Source organism: Myotis yumanensis, unplaced genomic scaffold, assembly GCF_028538775.1.
Source record: "Myotis yumanensis isolate MYYU_CA2020_CCGP unplaced genomic scaffold, mMyoYum1.0.hap1 SCAF_4, whole genome shotgun sequence".
Classification (NCBI taxonomy): domain Eukaryota; kingdom Metazoa; phylum Chordata; class Mammalia; order Chiroptera; family Vespertilionidae; genus Myotis; species Myotis yumanensis.
The window spans coordinates 111,657-128,031 of NW_027223755.1; the positions used below are offsets into that span (position 1 = coordinate 111,657).

The 16,375-nt window shown below is 55.5% G+C and overlaps 1 long non-coding RNA gene across 1 annotated transcript in view; it reads right to left on the bottom strand.

Moving 5' to 3' along the window:
- LOC139008456 (uncharacterized) overlaps nucleotides 1–16,343 on the bottom strand; it is a 39,296-nt gene extending 22,953 nt beyond the window's left edge. The window contains exon 1 of the long non-coding RNA XR_011471143.1: nucleotides 16,062–16,343. This is a non-coding gene — a long non-coding RNA (uncharacterized lncRNA). The remainder of the gene's footprint in view (nucleotides 1–16,061) is intronic.
- Nucleotides 16,344–16,375: the final 32 nt, after the last annotated feature.

Sequence of the window (16,375 nt, forward strand, 5' to 3'; positions counted from 1 at the left end):
GAAGGTGGGATGCACCTTAGCCTAGAGGTTCATTAACATTGATTGGTTCACGGGATTAACCAAAAGCTTTAATGGAATGAGTCGCTGCCTCCCAACCATGTGGGCAAGGAGTTCAGGAAACATGTAAAGTGCGGGAAAGGAGCAGCTGAAGACGGAGAGAAGGCGGGTGAACAAGAAGTCACTTCAGTTCACAGGGGCCCGTCCTGTTGGCAGCTGGCAAACTGAATCCTATCATGTTGGATCTCAGATATGATGTAGCCAAGGAGCTCATTCCCAAACCTGAAAGTCTATCAAAACCACTTATGAAGCTTTCTTTTCTTTAAATACAAATTCCTCGGACCCTGGGGATAGTGCCTCATGAAGTCTGGAGTGGGGCCCAGGGATCTTTTAATTTAGCATTAAACACCCCAAGGCCTTCTCGGAGTGACGGACGGGGGTAGAGGGTTACTTTTCATTTTACACTCTTTCATATGATTTGACTTTTTCCATTCACATGCACCCCTTTTAACACAAAACAAACACTGAGACTTCCCAGATGCTGCTGGTTTGTGGTCGGGTGAGAAACAAATGAAGTTCTGTGAGGCTCGCTTTGGGGCCGCAGAAGACAGGGGAGCAGGCTGTGTCGGATCCGCTCCCCCGTCCTGAATGTCCGATTCCCTTTGCTCCCCCCACCCCCACCCCCTTTACTAAGACCCAGCCACCTCCCCAAACACTGGGGTGGTGACAGGTGTGTCTACATGCAGCCATTCTCCAGGCGGCCCTGTGAGACTCCTGTGCTATAACTAAATAGTATCGTAATTAAAAAAAGAAACAGGATAGATGGTAAGACAGTTATTTTAAAAGTCACGAAAAGTTGAGGCAATCGGCTAGGATATGTGTTTGGTTCTTTCCGATTGCCATCTTCCCTGTAAACCATCTCCTGGGTCTAGTCGAGGAGTCCTCGGTGACACGGGAGGGAGACGGAGCGGGCGCGTGGAGCTTCTCTGGAGCCCCCAAGCCTGGAGGCTGGCGAGGCTGGTGGGAGAGGCCTCGGGGCTGAACTGTGAGGGCCACCCGTCACAGCAGGGGTTTCTGCTTTCTAAGACTAAAGGCCCGTTTGCCCTGAAACCAGGTGCAAAGCAATCGTACACAAGGAAACAGTTCTGGCCTCTTGGGCAAGTGACACGGGACCTGTCTTGCTTTCTTCACCGACAGACAGCGTGCACGGGGCTGCACCGGGGAGCCCGAGTCCTTCGATGCTACCAGGCCGAGCGGCTGTCAGTCAGGGAACGTGTCAAAGCAGCCACTTCCTCTTAGTGCAACTACCTCTTTTCATCACAAGTCTTTCCTCATTGCAACGCAGGCCAGATAACAAGCCTGGACGCTTGCTTCAGCGCTAACCTCGCTCTCTCCCCCCATTCCTTCCCTGTTATCCCTTCAGAACAGAAAAGTAAGGGACAACGGGAAGCTGAGTAATTCCTCAGCATGGAAACATTTTACTTCTTCATGAAAACAACCGACAGCTGCATAATCAGCGTCCCCATAGCAGAACGTCCAGACTGTGAGCACAGTTTCCCAAGTCAGGGGTCTGATACATCACTTCAGCAGGTCTCGTTGTCACTGGAGGAGGGGCGTCCTGTAAACAGGACGAATAAGACATCCACTTGGACAACGTCTGGCTCTGCCGACTTCCTCAGTACCTGCTGACAGGTGCGCTGGACACTAGACCTCGGTAGCTGACACCTTCACCCAGGACCAGGGATGGCTGGTACCATAACCATTTCAAACCAGGGAAGCTCGGATCCCGTGGAGCGTGGACGAGGCCTCGGGGAGAAGCTGGCTGCGATCTTCTCTGGCGCTGGAAGTGGCGTGGACCGCTCTCCTGAGGAGCTATTAGATGGGCTCGTGCTTGCGTTCCAGGCCACAAGCATTTTCAAAAGATTCCTGAGGGTCTAACTGAACATTCGTAGTTTCAAAGGTCGCCAGCGAGCCAATCCTGACCTCGGGGTTTTCTGAGCTAGCACCCCTCTCTGCTGTCTGATCTTGAGCAAACCGTTCTGTTCCGTGTAAAAGGGAACTGGGGAGTGCTGCAAGGCACAGAAACAGCCTGCGAAGTGCTCCCAGTTCACCCCCCAGGCCACCCACCCTCGTCCACACGCTGTGCCTCGAGCTGCAGGGATGGTTTCAAATACACACCGGACCCATTCGCCCTCTGCTCTGCGTAAGATCCGTGACTCCCTCCCGTTCGAATTTAACTCCAACCCAAACTCGGGTGGGACGGATTCTGGATGGGGCCCTGCCCTTTGCGGCCACCCCCTCGGCCTCCTCCCTGCTCAGTGGCCTCCTCCCTATTCCCTTCTTGCTTGTCCTGCCTTTAGAGAGAATTCCTCACTCCTGACTCGACATTATCCCCCAGGGATGTCCCCACGCCTGGTCAGTCAGTCAGCCTTCCTCCTCAGCGTCCCCCCCTCAGGGAGGCTTTCTGTGCCCCCCGACTCGCTGTCAGTCACTGTCCCCCCACCGTCACTGTCCCCCCCACCGTCACTGTCCCCCCCACACACGCTGTCACTGTCCCCCACCATCACTGTCCCCCCCACCATCACTGTCCCCCCCACACACGCTGTCACTGTCCCCCCACCGTCACTGTCCCCCCACCGTCACTGTCCCCCCCACCGTCACTGTCCCCCCCACCATCACTGTCCCCCCACCGTCACTGTCCCCCCCCACACACGCTGTCACTGTCCCCCCACCGTCACTGTCCCCCCCACCATCACTGTCCCCCCCCACACACGCTGTCACTGTCCCCCCACCGTCACTGTCCCCCCACCGTCACTGTCCCCCCCACCGTCACTGTCCCCCCCACCATCACTGTCCCCCCACCGTCACTGTCCCCCCCACCGTCACTGTCCCCCCCACCATCACTGTCCCCCCACCGTCACTGTCCCCCCCCACCGTCACTGTCCCCCCCACACACGCTGTCACTGTCCCCCCACCGTCACTGTCCCCCCCCACCATCACTGTCCCCCCCCACACACGCTGTCACTGTCCCCCCCACCGTCACTGTCCCCCCACCGTCACTGTCCCCCCCCACCGTCACTGTCCCCCCCACACACGCTGTCACTGTCCCCCCACCGTCACTGTCCCCCCCACCATCACTGTCCCCCCCCACACACGCTGTCACTGTCCCCCCACCGTCACTGTCCCCCCACCGTCACTGTCCCCCCCACCGTCACTGTCCCCCCCACCATCACTGTCCCCCCACCGTCACTGTCCCCCCCACCGTCACTGTCCCCCCCACCATCACTGTCCCCCCCACCGTCACTGTCCCCCCCCACCGTCACTGTCCCCCCCACCATCACTGTCCCCCCCCACACACGCTGTCACTGTCCCCCACCATCACTGTCCCCCCCACCATCACTGTCCCCCCCCACACACGCTGTCACTGTCCCCCCACCGTCACTGTCCCCCCACCGTCACTGTCCCCCCCACCATCACTGTCCCCCCCACCATCACTGTCCCCCCCACACACGCTGTCACTGTCCCCCCACCGTCACTGTCCCCCCACCGTCACTGTCCCCCCCACCGTCACTGTCCCCCCCACCATCACTGTCCCCCCACCGTCACTGTCCCCCCCACCGTCACTGTCCCCCCCACCATCACTGTCCCCCCACCGTCACTGTCCCCCCCACCGTCACTGTCCCCCCCACACACGCTGTCACTGTCCCCCCACCGTCACTGTCCCCCCCACCATCACTGTCCCCCCCCACACACGCTGTCACTGTCCCCCCACCGTCACTGTCCCCCCACCGTCACTGTCCCCCCCACCGTCACTGTCCCCCCCACACACGCTGTCACTGTCCCCCCACCGTCACTGTCCCCCCCACCATCACTGTCCCCCCCCACACACGCTGTCACTGTCCCCCCACCGTCACTGTCCCCCCACCGTCACTGTCCCCCCCACCGTCACTGTCCCCCCCACCATCACTGTCCCCCCACCGTCACTGTCCCCCCCCACCGTCACTGTCCCCCCCACCATCACTGTCCCCCCCACCGTCACTGTCCCCCCCACCGTCACTGTCCCCCCCACCATCACTGTCCCCCCCACACACGCTGTCACTGTCCCCCCACCGTCACTGTCCCCCCACCGTCACTGTCCCCCCCCACCGTCACTGTCCCCCCACCGTCACTGTCCCCCCCACACACGCTGTCACTGTCCCCCTACCATCACTGTCCCCCCACCGTCACTGTCCCCCCCCACGCTCTGTCACTGCCCCCCACACACGCTGTCACTGTCCCCCTACCGTCACTGTCCCCCCACCGTCACTGTCCCCCCCCACCGTCACTGTCCCCCCCACGCTCTGTCACTGCCCCCCCACGCTGTCAGTCACTGTCCCCCCACCATCACTGTCCCCCCCACACACGCTGTCACTGTCCCCCCACCGTCACTGTCCCCCCACCGTCACTGTCCCCCCCACCGTCACTGTCCCCCCACCGTCACTGTCCCCCCACCGTCACTGTCCCCCCCACCATCACTGTCCCCCCACCGTCACTGTCCCCCCCACACACGCTGTCACTGTCCCCCTACCGTCACTGTCCCCCCACCGTCACTGTCCCCCCACCGTCACTGTCCCCCCCACACTGTCACTGCCCCCCCACCGTCACTGTCCCCCCACCGTCACTGTCCCCCCCCACCATCACTGTCCCCCCACCGTCACTGCCCCCCCACCGTCACTGTCCCCCCCACTGTCACTGTCCCCCCCACACACGCTGTCACTGTCCCCCTACCGTCACTGTCCCCCCACCGTCACTGTCCCCCCACCGTCACTGTCCCCCCCACACTGTCACTGCCCCCCCACCGTCACTGTCCCCCCACCGTCACTGTCCCCCCCCACCGTCACTGTCCCCCCACCGTCACTGTCCCCCCCACCATCACTGTCCCCCCACCGTCACTGTCCCCCCCCACACACGCTGTCACTGTCCCCCCCACCGTCACTGTCCCCCCCACCGTCACTGTCCCCCCACCGTCACTGTCCCCCCACCGTCACTGTCCCCCCCACACTGTCACTGCCCCCCCCACCGTCACTGCCCCCCCCCACCATCACTGTCCCCCCACCGTCACTGTCCCCCCCACCATCACTGTCCCCCCACCGTCACTGTCCCCCCACACACGCTGTCACTGTCCCCCCACCGTCACTGTCCCCCCACCGTCACTGTCCCCCCCACCATCACTGTCCCCCCACCGTCACTGTCCCCCCACACACGCTGTCACTGTCCCCCTACCGTCACTGTCCCCCCACCGTCACTGTCCCCCCCACCATCACTGTCCCCCCACCGTCACTGTCCCCCCACACACGCTGTCACTGTCCCCCTACCGTCACTGTCCCCCCACCGTCACTGTCCCCCCCACCGTCACTGTCCCCCCACCGTCACTGTCCCCCCCACCGTCACTGTCCCCCCCACGCTCTGTCACTGCCCCCCCACCGTCACTGTCCCCCCACCGTCACTGTCCCCCCACGCTCTGTCACTGTCCCCCCCACCGTCACTGTCCCCCCCACGCTCTGTCACTGTCCCCCCCCACCGTCACTGTCCCCCCACCGTCACTGCCCCCCCCCACCGTCACTGTCCCCCCACGCTCTGTCACTGTCCCCCCCACCGTCACTGTCCCCCCACGCTCTGTCACTGCCCCCCCCACCGTCACTGTCCCCCCCCACCGTCACTGTCCCCCCCACGCTCTGTCACTGTCCCCCCCACCGTCACTGTCCCCCCACCGTCACTGTCCCCCCCACCGTCACTGTCCCCCCACGCTCTGTCACTGTCCCCCCCACCGTCACTGTCCCCCCCACGCTCTGTCACTGCCCCCCCCACCGTCACTGTCCCCCCACGCTCTGTCACTGCCCCCCCACCGTCACTGTCCCCCCACCATCACTGTCCCCCCTACACACGCTGTCACTGTCCCCCCACCATCACTGTCCCCCCACTGTCACTGTCCCCCCCACGCTCTGTCACTGTCCCCCCCACCGTCACTGTCCCCCCACCGTCACTGTCCCCCCCCACCGTCACTGTCCCCCCACGCTCTGTCACTGTCCCCCCCACCGTCACTGTCCCCCCCACGCTCTGTCACTGTCCCCCCCACCGTCACTGTCCCCCCACGCTCTGTCACTGCCCCCCCCACCGTCACTGTCCCCCCACGCTCTGTCACTGCCCCCCCCACCGTCACTGTCCCCCCACCATCACTGTCCCCCCTACACACGCTGTCACTGTCCCCCCACCATCACTGTCCCCCCACTGTCACTGTCCCCCACCCACACATGCTCTCAGTTACTGTCCCCCCCACATACGCCGTCACTGTCCCCCCACCGTCACTGTCCCCCCACTGTCCCCCCCACCGTCACTGCCCCCCCACGCTGTCAGTCACTGTCCCCCCACCATCACTGTGGGGGGACAGTGATGGTGGGGGGACAGTGACGGTGGGGGGACAGTGACGGTGGGGGGGGCAGTGACGGTGGGGGGACAGTGACGGTGGGGGGGGGACAGTGACAGAGCGTGGGGGGGACAGTGACGGTGGGGGGGACAGTGACAGAGCGTGGGGGGACAGTGACGGTGGGGGGACAGTGACGGTGGGGGGGCAGTGACAGAGCGTGGGGGGGACAGTGACGGTGGGGGGGACAGTGACGGTGGGGGGACAGTGACGGTGGGGGGGACAGTGACGGTGGGGGGGACAGTGACGGTAGGGGGACAGTGACAGCGTGTGTGGGGGGACAGTGACGGTGGGGGGACAGTGATGGTGGGGGGACAGTGACGGTGGGGGGACAGTGACGGTGGGGGCAATGACCGCCCACATGCTGCTCGTCTTCCTCTCCCTTCCCACGTCCCAAGTCAAAAGCGACCAGAAAGCCAACCAGAAACGGAGCTCCTACGTGATTTCCGTGGAGTAAGCAGTCTCCAATTATTCCTTAAATGTCCTCTCTGGTTATTTTAAGTACATTTTCTGGCTCTCTGTTGCCCTCTTTTCTGAGGGAAAGGGAAGACAGATGCTGGGCTAGCCAACAGTTTATGTTTTATTACTTTTTTATAAAAAATGTTTTTATTGACTTCAGAGAGAGAGGAAGGGAGGAGCACTGACTTGAGAAACACCGACAGTTGCCTCCCAGACACGCCCTGACCAGGGCCAACCAGCGACTTCCAGGGCACGGACGACACGCAGCCAGCCGAGCCGCACTGGCCAGGGCCATCTTATTACCTTTTAAATAGATTTGCTTCTTTTCATTCTTCTTCGTCTCCTGGCATAAACACGGAAGCTACGACTTTGCCTCCAAGCGCTGTTTAGCTCAGAGCTCCCCCCTGTGCCGGCTTCCTGCACATCCCTGGCCTCCGCCTCCCCACTCGGGACACCTGGTGCCCTTTGCCAGAGGCCCCTCGTGGAAGGCAAACTGTCCCCGTCCAGAAACAACGCTTCAGCTGTATTCCATGAGGCCCGATGGCTAGTGTTTCCTCATTTTTCTACACATTCTAAGATTTAGGTTTGCATTTTTTATGTGATGCAGCTGTTTTTTTAAGATGGACTCTGACATACCTTACAAATGTTGTGGGATCTTTCCCCATAGTTCTGAGTGGGACTGAGAAAATGTCAGGCCTGGCTCTCGGACAGAGCAAGCCCAGGTGTGACCCTCTTGCTAAGGAGCTCCCGCTGTGGGAGGGGCTGTGGGAGAGCAGGAGGCCCGGACGGAGAACAGCGCCTGGCCTGGCCTGTCCGTCTGCCTGCCTGCCTTCCTTCTGAGGACACGAGACCCTCCCCAGGAGGAGAAGTCCCTCTGTCATTGCTGCTAAATACCCTTGTTCGCACTGAGTTGGTAAATACTCTACATGCACGAGGTGAGCGCCTTACCTCTCTTCTGCAGCAGGAGCAGTGTTTTGGGCTCTGACACGCTTCCTTGTATCTGCTGTGCTGAAAGCTGGGGGCGGGGGTGGGGGAGGGAGGAGCTAAAACTCACCGAGTTAGAGGTCCTTCCTGGTTTTCATTTCCCACCTGCAGTGCCCAGAGATTTCCCAATACGGTAACTGTCAAGGTTAATGAACAGGAAGCGACCAGTTTCTTCAAATAGTTTTTAAAATAGTAAAACTGGATCTCGTCAGGCGTTGGTATTAACACAGGATGAGAAAGGAGGGCCTTCGCTGTCAAGAAGAGTTTTTAAGGGCCATCGGTGAGGTCGGTCCACACAACATTCCACGTGAGCGGGTTTCTGGAGAAGTCGTGGCGAGCTCTCCACTGTCCAACCTCCAGCGGACTGGGAGGTCTGAGGGGAGGTGCACCTGTCTTGCTTTCTAAGAAACGGTCTTAAATGAACAGGAAGCTCAGACCTGCATGCGTGGAGGAGATGCAAATTGCAAGACGCAAACATTCAAAAGGGGAGGAGAGAGAGACGTTCTCTCAAAGTTTTATAAGACACCAACAAGGCAGCTCTTTCATATTAATACTTACAGAAGGTTTTCATTTCCAAGAATGAGGAAAAGCTGAAACATCTTGAGCTTACTTTTGTTACATTCTCTTAATGATATTTTTATTTGTAAAACTGTAAATAAATTGACTTTAGAAAAAAAGTGTGCCCTTTAAGACAGATCCAGAAGTGAGGTGACTTCCAGGTGGGCATGACTTGACAGCACTGAGTGGCGTTACCACTTTGTACCAGCAGAGGGAGCGCTAAGTCCACGGCAATGACAGCTGTGGTTTGTGCAACAGTGAATGGGGTTGGGGTGCTCTTGAAGGGAAGCAGCTGGCCCCACAATATGCCTTCTGGAATATTGATTTCAAGCTGGTTATTAAGGAACAAAAGACTCAGGAGAAGACCCGTGAACTCCCCTAACTGCCTGAAAGGACTTTAGACAGAGGACCTGTTCCTGGAGGGAGACGCCCCCCGCGTCCGGCAGGTTCCCGTGAGCTCCGTGACGCGCAGGAGGAGCGCGAGGCCCTCTGTTCACGGTGCCGTGTCCCGTGGTCCGCGAGGCGGCGGTCTTTCCCCAAACACTGGCTTTCCCTCCCACGTGAGTGTCTCCCAACCACACATGGAGGCAACCCTCGACGCCCAAGCTTCGTTGGGGCTCTGTGCTCATGGCAGCCCCGAATGTGTGTCCATCAAATACACTTAGGGCATTTTCTCCTGTTAATCTGTTTCTCTAATTTGATTATTAGCCCAGCTAGAAGAACTTAGAAGGTGGAAGGAAAAGTTCTTTCTTTAGCCCTCACACTCTCAAATACTGTTATTATTACCTTGTCCCAAACACTGACAGATGAATGGTAGGTAGGTAGGTAGGTAGGTAAACAGACAGATGAATAAGTAAAAGGTTTTGGTCAAAAACTTTAACAAATGTATGTATAATGTAAACTTCACCAAAGATACTGGCAGGACTTGCTGGTGAGTTTTATTCATTTACAAAATGCCAATATGTCAAAATGACCACAACATAAAGGATATGCAATATGCAGTCCTATATAATAAAAGCCTAATATGCTTAGTGACCCGGCAGTCATTCAACCAATCAAAGCGTAATATGCTAATGATATCCTAAGGCTGCTCAACCGCTCGCTATGACGTGCACTGACCACCAGGGGAGAGACGCTCTGACCGGTAAGTTAGCTTGCTGCTTGGGTCCGGCTGATCGGGACTAAGCGAGATGGGCCGGACATGCCCTGGAGCCCTCCCACAGTCCCTCCCTGGCTGGCCAACATCCTGCATCCCTCCCCAGCCCCGATCGTGAACCTGTGGGGTCCCTTGGCCTGGCCTGTGCCCTCTCGCAATCCAGAACCCCTCGGGGGATGTCAGAGAGCCGGTTTCGGCCGAATCCCGCAGGCCAGACCAAGGGACCCCACTGGTGCAAGAATTTGTGCACCGAGCCTCTAGTATACTTACTATTTAAATACTAAACATAACCTTTTATTTTATATTATTTTATATTCATTAAGTTAGATATTAAACCTAAATATCCAATCACATATATTGTGATGGACATAAAATGAGGTTTGGGCTCTTTTCACCTAGAGTAAAGCCCTGGTGCCCAGGACAGTTCGACAGACTCAACACGCCCAGCGGAGCCCTGCGGCCTCCTGACAGCACATTCCCAGGACACACTGTTCTGTTTGCTTTACTTCCCCAACATCATTATGCTCATCTGAATTTATTAAAATATATTTTTATTGCTTTCAGAGAGGAAGGAAGAGGGAGAGAGGGATAGAAACATCAATGATGAGAGCGAATCATGGATCGGCTGCCTCCTGCACGCCCCCTACTGGGGATGGAGCCCACAACCCAGGCATGTGCCCTGACCAGGAATTGAACCCTGACCTCCTGATTCATAGATTGACACTCAACCACTGAAGCATGCTGGCCGGGCTCATCAGGACTTTTTAAACCTGAATTAAGGTATTCATAACGGGGCTAACCCTACTCCTTGGCTCATGGCATAGTTATCATTGATCTACGCAAGCTATTCCTTTTTAGTTTCTGTAGTCCAACCCAAGAACAAAATCCCTGACAATAATTTACACAGACCCACATCTTTGTCTCTCCTCTATCCCTGCCTCACTCATGCAAGGTAAGCATTATCCTAAATTCTGTGTTTAACATTTCTTTGTTTTTTAAGATTTTGTGTTTTTAACATTTCCTTATTTTTTAAAAGAAATCAATATATATGCATGTATGAGCATAATATTTAGATTTAATTCTTGAATTTTATAAAAGAGTCACCTTAAATTTGCCATTTTAAAACACATTAAGATGTATTCATGCTGATGTGGATATCTATAATTCATTGATTTTCATATAATATCCCATTATGGGTATATACCCCATCTCCTGTCAAATGGGCATTTGAGTCTCTTTTAGGGTTGTGTTGTTGGGTTTTTTTGCTTTTACTAAGGTGTTGTCATGACTATGTTTCTATGTGTCCCTTGGTGCACAGAATGATCACTTTGCTGCTCTCCCAGAGTAATTATATAAGTGAACTAGAGGCCTGGTGCACGGGGTTCGTGCACTGGTGGGGGCGTGGCCTGCAGGGATCGGCCTGCTGCAGGAGCAGCGCTCATCCTGGTCAGCTGAGTGGCTGTGCACCCGCCTCTGAGCAGCTGCTCCCTCTATGGGGTGCACTGACCACCCAGAAAGCAGGGGGTAAGCTTCTTGGTTTTGTTTGTTTGTTTGTCTTGGGGGGTAAGCTTCTTGACGTTGGTCTTGGCAGAAAATAAGTGAGGCCACATCAAATTAAAAATCTCTGCACAGCCCAACAGAATGAAAAGGCAGCCTACAAAACAAGGAAAACCATTTCCAAATCCTGTATCTGACAAAGAATTAGTATCCAAAACACACGAAGAACTTATACAATTCAATATAAAAAAGAAAAACAATTTGATTTTAAAATGGGCAGAGGACTTGAATAGACATTCTCCCAAGAAGACATATACATGGTCAACAGGTACATGAGAAGATTCTCAACATCACTAGTCATCAGGGAAATACAAATCAAAACCACAAAATACCATCTCATAACCGCCAGATGGCTATTATCAAAAAGATGAGAAATAAGTGTTGGTGAGGATGTGGAGAAAAGGAAGGAAGCCCTCCCGCACCGTTGTAAACTGGTGCAGCCACGGCGGAAAGCAGTATGGAGGTGCCTCAGAAAATTAAAAATAGAACTACCACATGAGCCAGCAATTCCTCGCCTGGGTATGTAGCCAAAGGAAACAAAACCGCAATCTCCAAGAGAAAAATGCACTCCTGTGTTCACTGCAGCATGACTCATGATCGACCAGGTATGGAATCCCCCTAAGTGCCCTCAATGCACCCTGAATAAAGAAACTGTGGTACATACATATATCGGAACATTATTCAACCTTAAAAAAGAAGGAAATCCTGCCATTTGAGACAACATAGATGGATGGGCCTTGAGGGCATAGTGCTAACTGAAATAAGTCAGAGAGACAAATACATACTGTATGTTCCCACTGTTAACATAAAAACATTCAAACCTGTAAAGCATTTTTGTGAGTTTATTTGAGCCAAACTGTCGACAATTGCCGGGAAGCAGAATCTCAAGGGATTGGGATAGTGCTCCAGAGAATGGTGGCTTTTCACCTTGTTTTATACATTACAACGAAGGAGGAAGAGAGGTGAGTTACAGGAAATCCATTGGTGAGAGATTAGAGAGGCGGGAGAAAGCAAAAGGGGGCTCTGGGGTTGGCTAAAAAGTAAAATGATAGACACAGGATTCTTTTACTGGGGTGGGTACAGGATAGTTAACAGTCAACAATTAACGTGATAACAATAACAATGAAGGGATTTGTGTCTCTGTCCTGGCACCAGGACATTTGGTTGTGCCTTGAGGGGTCCAGGAAAAAGGGAAGTTACAAGTTACCCTGACATCTCAAGGATGTTATCATAGCTGCAAAATGACAACAGGCTCAGTTAAGGTAAAGGTGACCTTGTCAGGGAAGATACCAGCCTAGGAGGTGAGTCCCACCATAACTGCTTTTAGTTAAAGTTTAATTTCAGACCATCCTTGTGGTTACTTTAGGTCTTAGAGTTTGCAAGACCACCATGCAGGCCTCCCCTGAGCTTGTCAGGTTAGCATGTGGCCCCTTTCGCCCACACCACTTATATGTGGAATCCAGAGAACAGACGGGCGGTTGCCAGAGACAGGGTGGGGTGAGCAAAATGGGTGACAGTGGCCAAGCTTCTGTTAAAGATTAATTAGTCCTGGAAGGTAAGGCACAGCAGGGTGGCTGCAATGAATAGCACCTGCTGCGTATTTGAAAGTTCCTAACAGAGTAGATCTTAGTTCTCATCACAAGAAAAAAAATTTGTAACTATGCATGGCGGTGTAGACTTACTGTGTTAATCATTTCACAATATGTACCAATATCAAATCATTATGTTGTATAACTAAAGCAGATACAATGTTATACGGCTATTATATCTCAATTTAAAAAGTCTTTCCCTACTCTATGCTCAAAGAATTGGCTTCCTACATTTTCTACTTGATCTTTCCGCCCATACTCTGTCTGGAGTAGGCGTTTTGTACCTGGTGTGGGTGTTATGGACTGAACAGGGCCCCCTCCCAATCCACATGCAGCCCTAACCACAGAACGTGCCTGTATTTGGACACAAGGCCCGGGGAACTGAGATGAAATGAGGTCACATGGGCGGGTCCTAATCCAATCGAACTACTGTTCTGATACCAGGAAAGGTGGGCACACACAGGGACACCAGGACGCTCGGCCCAGAGCAACCGCCTGTGATCACCCCTAACCACTCTGCCTATCTGCCTGATTGCCCCTAACTGCACCTCTGCAGCTGGGCGGGGTCTCAGGGGGAACCAACCGCCTGCACTTGGGTCTTGGCCTTCAGCTGCAGAACCGTGAGAAAATCCGTTTCTGTTGTTTAGGACCCAGTCTGGGGCACTTTGCAATGGAAGCCCAGAGAAGTAACACAGTGTAAGGCATAAATTTAATTTTGTAGATGAAAAAAAGGCCACATGCTAACCTGACTAACTCAGGGAAGACCTGTGTGATGGACTTACAAACTCAAGAGACCTAAAGTAACCACAGAAAATGGTCTGAAATGAAAACATTTAATTAAAAAGCAGTTTGTGGTGGGTAGTCATGTCCTAGGCCAGTATCTTCCCTGATAAAGATCAACTTCTATCTTTACTGAGCCTGTTGTCTTTTTGCATCTACGATTACATACCTGAGGAAGGTCAGGGTAACTTGTAACTTCCCTTTATCCAGACCGCTCAGGGCACAACCAATGGGGCAGGGCACCAAGGTTGGAGACCACAAAGTCCCACATTGTTAGTTATCTTGTTAACTAGAGGCCCGGTGCACAAAATTTGTGCATGGGGGAGGGTCCTCAGCCCAGCCTGCACCCTCTCCAATCCGGGACCCCTCAGAGGATGTCCGACTGCTGGTTTAGGCCCGATCTCTGCGGCCTAATAGCTCGCCTGCCTGCCTGCCTGATCACCCCTAACCACTCTGGCTATCTGCCTGATTACCCCTAACTGCTCCCCTGCCATCCTGATTGCCCCTAACTGCACCCCTGCTGGCCTGATCTCCCCTAACCACCTCTGCCTGCCTGCATGATCTCACCACTAACTGCTCCCCAGCCGGCCTGATCTCATCCCTAACTGCTTGCTCCCCAGCCGGCCTGATCACCCCTAACTGCTCCCCTGCCGTCCTGATTGCCCCTAACCGCTTCTGCCTGGGCCCCACTACCATGGCTTTGTCTGGAAGATGTCCGGTTGATCCAGTCTAATTAGCATATTACCCTTTTATTAGTACAGAATGTTGGCTGTTAATATTCTGTACCCACTTGTGTAAAAGAATTATGTGTCTATCATTTTACTTTTTATCCAATCTCAGGGGTCCCCCCCTCCCTTTGCTTTCTCCTGCCTCCCTAATCTCTCACCAATGGATTTCATGTGACCCACTTACGCCTCCTCCTTTGATTGTAATGTGTAAAGCAAGGTGAGAAACCACCATTCTCCGTACGTAGCATTTTATAAAGACACTGAGATTCTGCTTCCTGGCAATTGTCCACAGTTTGGCTCAAATAAGCTCACAAAAATTCTTTACAGGTTTGAATGTTTTTTACGTTAACAGTTTTTTCAATATGGAAAACCGTTGGTTTCCAGTCCATTTACTGACCAGCCCCTCCACCCTGGGCCCCTCCCTCATTTCTCAGCATCCCACACACACGTGGGTGATTTCCCGGCTCTCAGCTCTAGCCCACTGGCACCTGCTCCTGTGAGAGGACCAAACTCTCCCGACAGCTACAGCTTCATGACCCTCCTGACGGCTGGGAAAGACAGGCCCTTCAGCTCTCCTTCCGGTGACCTTGATGGTTTTGGTCACTTACACTTACACAGAAAGTTCAAACATCAGCTTGTCAGCTAAAATTAAAAAATCAGCTTCTCAGGTTCCACGGAAAAATCCCATTGGGACTTAACTGCATTTGCATTACATCCATAGAACGAAAGAGAATTGGTTTGCAATTAAACATCCGTCTCCGCTGGAAAGTCCATTTTCTTTTGTGCTCTATGGACTGCAGTTCCGGTTCTGTCCACATGATGGCACCACCAACCAAAAAATCAAATGTCACAGCCGACCCCACAACACATACACAGGGTCAGTATTGTATTAAATGCCCAAGGGTTTGGGGGGTAGACCTACATTTCATACGAAGCGTTCAACAGCCTGTCCAATTCTTGGTACATTTGGTAAAGATGTATCAAGCAGTATGTGATAGTCAAATAAATGAAATAAGGAAAAATATGACAATCTCTTCTTCACAGGCCTTTTACCGTAGGAAACCATAACCAATTGTAGATTAAATTCATTACCAAACAAGAGGACAAAGGCACGGAGTGAAATCGGTCTCGAAAGGAAGGCTGCGTTTCCTAAACCAGCGAGCCCAGCACAGGCGGCGAGCAAAGTGCCCCAGGCTGAGGACCTGGTTCCGCCCGGCCCGCCGCTCAGCCCGGGGCTGGGGGAGGTCTTCCCTGGAGACGCCCGAGCGCGCCCGCCGCTCCCACCACCCATTCCCTCCGGTCCGGGGCCCCCTCCTGCTCCACGTCGGGGTGAACAGACAGAAGGTTTAGCAACGTGTCCACGGCATCTGAGATAACAGCTGGGCCGCGGGCGGCCTCGGCCTGGGCACCCCCCGGCCGGGAAGGGGCGGTCGCTGGCCGAGCGCGGAGCCGGCGGCAGCCTGGCAGACACCTGTGCGCAGTGGCGCCTCCCCTGGACGCTCCGGACACGGAGAGCGACCTCACCCCCGGCCCGCGCCCCCGGCTGTGGAGCGGGAACAGCAGGGCGCCCGGGGTGCAGTCGGGCTCTAACTCTGCCCGCCGCCCCGGGGTTCAGAGTGGCACCCGCCGCAGGAGCAGGGACCGCGGTGCCCTGGTGACACCGGGAGCGGGAAGCCCGAGGGGCCCGGGGTGACGCCCCTCCACCGGCGCCGGGCGCGCCCCTTCCGCCCCCCGGGAGAACGTGACGGCGACATCCCTGCAAACTCGCACCCCGCGCCGCACCTGCCGCTCACCTGGCGGGCGGTCCACGTGCCACCGGCGCGCGTCCATTGCGCTTCAGCAACGTCCCGCCAGGGGGCGCCCTTGCCCCGCGCTCGGCGGCCTGCGAGGCGGAGACCACGCGGGGCGTGCGGGGCGCGTCACCCCGGACACGAGCGGTCGGGCTGTTGGGGGTCCGCGGGTGCGGGGCCGGGACGGAGGGCTTCGGGCGGTGCCTAGACCCCCGCGGCGGCGACAGACCGGAGGGCGGGGCCGCGGCCCCGGGGGTGCGGGGATCTCGGCCGCCCCTGCGCCCCAGCTGCGCTCCGCCCCGCGCGACCGGTGGGCG